Source organism: Schistocerca piceifrons, chromosome X, assembly GCF_021461385.2.
Source record: "Schistocerca piceifrons isolate TAMUIC-IGC-003096 chromosome X, iqSchPice1.1, whole genome shotgun sequence".
NCBI classification, from domain to species: domain Eukaryota; kingdom Metazoa; phylum Arthropoda; class Insecta; order Orthoptera; family Acrididae; genus Schistocerca; species Schistocerca piceifrons.
The window spans coordinates 364,847,195-364,852,986 of NC_060149.1; the positions used below are offsets into that span (position 1 = coordinate 364,847,195).

Consider the following 5,792-nt stretch of genomic DNA (forward strand, 5'->3'; position numbering starts at 1 on the left):
TCTTACAATCCACTCGATGTTACACATGCTGAGCTTGGACCGCTCGCTATTTCTATTTTGCTTCTTTTTTCACAGTTCAGTACACCTTATTTCTGTTTTCATGCCTGATCTGACAGGCTACCCGTAGGGAAGGAGTGAATTTTTATCTGATTTATAAATACGTATATTTTTCGTTAATTTTTGGAGGTTTTGGTGGTTAAAATATTCAATCTCGCTACGACAACCCTGTGTTCATTAATCCCTGTATCCGTTTTGGTGCTCGCTATGAACTCAGGATTACTTGTTGTTAAGTCAAGTGTGTTTTCCCAACTGTTTACTATTCGCGTGGGCTCATTAATTAACTGCTCGAAATATTTTTCAGAGAATGTGTTTAGCACAATTTCGGATGATTGTTTTGCGTACCTCCGGAATTAAACATGAATTTTCGCCAACATATTGAGGGTAAATTAAAGTCACCTCCAACTATAATTCTATGAGTCGGATAAGTGTTTGAAATCAAAGTCACATTTCCTTTGACCCTTTCAGCAATTTTATTATATGAATTGGGAGGTCGGCAGAAGGATCCATTTATTATTTTATTCCGGTTGATTACGGAATCTAGGTAGTGGAAGTTCCCCTACTCTTTGTCACAATTAGTAACAGCATCTTTTGCCAACTTATTCGTCATTTTTACTGGTAGTTTATCTATGTAATTATAACTCGCTGTTCATCATCTAAAAATTTCTTACTGCTTGGATTCTTTAAGGCAACGGCCTTGCCGCAGTGGATTCACCGGTTCCCGTGAGATCACCGAAGTTAAGCGTTGTCGGGCGTGACCGGCACTTGGATGGGTGACCATCCAGGCCGCCATGCGCTGTTGCCATTTTTCGGGGTGCACACAGCCTCGTGGTGTCAATTGGGAGCTACTCGACCGAATAGTAGCAGCTTCGGTCAAGAATACCATCTTACGACCGGGAGAGCGGTGTGCTGACCCCACGCCCCTCCTATCCGCAACCTCCACCGAGGATGACACGGCGGTCGGATGGTTCCGGTAGGCCACTCGTGGCCTGGCGACGGAGTGATTTTTTTGGATTATTTAAAAAAAATGAAAAATGATCGTAAGTTTGGCCGCCGGGTTGCAAGTATCATTTTAAGTGACGCCACATTTGTTGACTTGCGCGTTGGTGATAATGAACGACGATAAGGTCAACACAGCATCCAGTCCACGAGCGGAGAAAAGCTCCAACCCGGATGGGAATCTAACCTGGGCTGCTGCATTGTAGGTAAAGTTACCAGTCAGCTAAGCAGGCGGACGCTTGGATTTTTAAAAATGTTCAAATGTGTGTGAAATCTTATGTGACTTAACTGCTAAGGTCATCAGTCCCTAAGCTTACACACTACTTAACCTAAATTATCCTAAGGACAAATACACACACCCATACCCGAGGGAGGACTCGAACCTCGGCCGGGATCAGCCGCACAGCCCATGACTGTAGCGCCTTAGACCGTTGGATTTTTATATACAACACACGGCCATTATGGAGTGGGTTGCATGGATATTTCAGTTCTTTTAGTGCTGTTTATAATCTTAACAGTATAACAGTCTTTCAGTTAGCATTTTTGGAGGTGCATTTGACTTCTGTTAAAATTGTTTCTAATTCGAGTAATTTTTCTGAGGACAATTTGTACCTACCAGCGTGTTTAAAGACGCGGTCTATAGGCCCTCAACCGGTATAGTAAACGTGATTCTTGAGTTTCTCCCGGCGTATTTGATAATCAAAATATCCACGGGTGTACTGCCGGTCTACAGTGTCCAACAGTGCCCGTTGGACACTGTAGACCGGCAGTACACCCGTGGATATTTTGATTATGGGTATAGTAAACGTTTTTTAATCTGTTTGTGTAGCAAACGTTGGGTGGAAGGAGAGGGAGGATTCTTACGATCAAAACAAATAAATAAAACAATATTGCCTTTTAACATGTGTTATACAGTGTGCCATATCGGTACTTATCGATAGTCACATCAAGGGGCAATGACCTGTCTTTGGGGTTTAGCAAGCTCCGGGCGGCTCTCTGGTGTGGTGGTCGGCGGCGAGACGAGTGTGGCAAGCCGCAGGCGTGGTGGGCTGAGGGAATTTGTCGGGAATAAGTGGAGTACTCGGAGCCCTGCGCAAACCGTCTTATTGTAGAAGTATCAATGCTTGATCGGAAAACGGGTTAGCCGCATTTTGTGACGATGTAAGCACGTACGAAGCCGACATTTTAGTTAAAGTATGATTGTACTGTGCCCCTGCCGAGAGTTTACTAAAGAACATTCTTGGAACTGTTCACTGCTATTGTCACGGTCTATCTCTTGTGCAATGCACATTTGTGATTCGGAGACAAGCTGCTCAATTTAATAGTGATCAGTCCTTTCCAAGGTCAATGGTGTCTTAAAATGAATACAAAAGACATTCTTACTAGGCAGCAAAGTAGTAGACTGTTGTACCTCTAATACTATTGGTAGCAGTCTGACGCTGCTGACCTCATTACGGATACTTGCATATTATCTGTTAAGCTGATGAAATGTTACAGCAGTCCGGAACCGCGTGACTGCTACGATCGCAGGTTCGAATCCTGCCTCGGGCATGGGTGTCTGTGATGTCCTTAGGTTAGTTAGGTTTAAGTAGTTCTAAGTTCTAGGGGACTGATGACCTGAGATGTTAAGGCCCATAGTGCTCAGAGCCATTGGAACCATTTTTTTTAAATGTTGTAGTTTCCAGTGTGTATCACATACATCTACATCTACATCCATACTCCGCAAGGCACCTGACGGTGTGTGGCGGAGGGTACTTTGAGTACCTCTATCGGTTCTCCCTTCTATTCCAGTCTCGTATTGTTCGTGGAAAGAAGGACTGTCGGTATGCCTCTGTGTGGGCTCTAATCTCTCTGATTTTATCCTCATGGTCTCGTCGCGAGATATATGTAGGAGGGAGCAATATACTGCTTGACTCCTCGGTGAAGGTATGTTCTCGAAACTTCAACAAAAGCCCGTAACCGCGCTACTGAGCATCTCCTGCAGAGTCTTCCACTGGAAATTATCTATCATCTCAGTAACGCTTTCGCGATTACTAAATGATCCTGTAACGAAGCGCGCTGCTCTACGTTGGATCTTCTCTATCAACCCTATCTGCTACGGATCCCACAGTGCTGAGCAGTATTCAAGCAGTGGGCGAACAAGTGTACTGTAACCTACTTCCTTCGTTTTCGGATTGCATTTCCTTAGGATTCTTTCAATGAATCTCAGTCTGGCATCTGTCTTACCGACGATCAACTTTACAAGATCATTCCATCTTAAATTTCTCCTAATGCGTACTCCCAGATAATTTATGGAATTAACTGCTTCCAGTTGCTGACCTGCTATATTGTAACTAAATGATAAGGGATCTTTCTTTCTATGTATTCGCAGCACATTACACTTGTCTACATTGAGATTCAATTGCCATTCCCTGCACCATGCGTCAACTCGCTGCAGATCCTCCTGCATTTCAGTACAATTTTCCATTGTTACAACCTCTCGATATAACACAGTATCATCCGCAAAAAGCCTCAGTGAACTTCCGATGTCATCCACAAGGTCATTTATGTATATTGTGAAGAGCAACGGTCCTACGACTCTCCCCTGCGGCACGCCTGAAATCACTCTTACTTCGGAAGACTTCTCTCCATTGAGAATGACATGTTGCGTTCTGTTATCTAGTAACTCTTCAATCCAATCACACAATTGGTCTGATAGACCATATGCTCTTACTTTGTTCATTAAACGACTGTGGGGAACTGTATCGAACGCCTTGAGGAAGTCAAGAAACACAGCATCTACCTGGGAACCGGTGTCTATGGCCCTCTGAGTCTCGTGGACGAATAGCGCGAGCTGGGTTTCACACGATCGTCTTTTTCGAAACCCATGCTGATTCCTACAGAGTAGATTTCTAGGCTCCAGAAAAGTCATTATACTCGAACATAATACGTGTTCCAAATTTCTACAACTGATCGACGTTAGAGATATAGGTCTATAGTTCTGCATATCTTTTCGACGTCCCTTCTTGAAAACGGGGATGACCTGTGCCCTTTTCCAATCCTTTGGAACGCTACGCTCTTCTAGAGACCTACGGTACACCGCTGCTAGAAGGGGGGCAAGTTCCTTCGCGTACTCTGTGTAAAATCGAACTGTAATCCCATCAGGTCCAGCGGCCTTTGCTCTTTTGAGCGATTTTAATTGTTTCTCTATCCCTCTGTCGTCTATTTCGATATCTACCTCTTTGTCATCTGTGCGACAATGTAGAGAAGGAACTACAGTGCAGTCTTCCTCTGTGAAACAGATTTGGAAAAAGACATTTAGTATTTCGGCCCTTAGTCTGTCATCCTCTGTTTCAGTACATTTTGTTTTGATCCACCTACCGCTTTGACATAAGACCAAAATTTCTTAGGAGTTTCTGCCAAGTCAGTACATATAACTTTACTTTCGAATTCATTGAACGTCTCTCGCATAGCCCTCCTCACACTACATTTCGCTTCGCGTAATTTTTGTTTGTCTGCAAGGCTTTGGCTATGTTTATGTTTGCTGTGAAGTTCCCTTTGCTTCCACAGCAGTTTTCTAACTCGGTTGTTGTACCACGGTGGCTCCCTTTCATCTTGCTTGGCACATGCTCATCTAACGCATATTGTACGATGGTTTTGAACTTTGTCCACAGATCCTCAACACTATCTGTACTTGAGACAAAACTTTTGTGTTGAGCCATCAAGTACTCTGAAATCTGCTTTTTGTCACTTCTGCTAAACAGAAAAATCTTCTTACCTTTTTTAATATTTCTATTTACGGCTGAAATCATCGATGCAGTAATCGTTTTATGATCGTTGATTCGCTGTTCTGCTTTAACTGTTTCAAATAGTTTGGGTCTGTTTGTCACCAGAAGGTCTAATATGTTATCGCCACGAGTCGGTTCTCTGTTTAACTGCTCAACGTAGTTTTCAGATAAAGCACTTAAAAAATTTCACTGGATTCTTTGTCCCTGCCACCAGTTATGAACGTTTGAGTCTCCCAGTCAATATCCGGCAAATTAAAATCTCCACCCAGAACTATAACATGGTGGGGAAATCTACTCGATATATTTTCCAAATTATCCTTCAGGTGCTGAGCCACAACAGCTGCTGAGCCAGGGGGCCTATAGAGACACCCAATTAACATGTCTGAGCCTGCTTTAACCGTGACCTTCACCCAAATTATTTCACATTTCGGATCTCCGTCAATTTCCTTCGATACTATTGCACTTCCTATCGCTATAAACACGCCTCCCCTTTCACAGTCCAGCCTGTCTCTGCGGTATACATTCGAATCTGAGTTTAGGATTTCATTACTGTTTACATCTGGTTTCAGCCAACTTTCTGTCCCTAGTACTATGTGGGCATTGTGGCCGTTTATTAATGAGAGAAGTTCTGGGACCTTTCCATAGACGTTCTTGCAGTTTACTATTAGCAGATTACTATTGTTATTTCCTGTTGCATTTTGCCTTCTGCTACCTTGCCGCGTCTCAGGAGGCGTCTTGTCGGGCCTAGGGAGGGAATTCTCTAACCTAAAAACCCCACATGTGCACTCCACACCTGTTGCAATGTAATGAAACAATGTCTAAGTCCTATGTAGAGGAGGCTACAGACTGTGCCGATGAACTCCACGTAATGTTGCTTCTGTAAAAGGAAAACACGCCATATACACGTTTTGCGGTGCTGAATTACTGGACAGGAGAGTGCCAGCGATTTTTGCGTTCTACAACAGAAGG

General features: G+C 43.5%; 1 pseudogene; it reads left to right on the forward strand.

Annotated features, from left to right (window-relative positions):
* The first annotated feature begins 744 nt into the window (after positions 1–744).
* Positions 745–862, forward strand: LOC124723989 (annotated as a pseudogene).
* Positions 863–5,792: the final 4,930 nt, after the last annotated feature.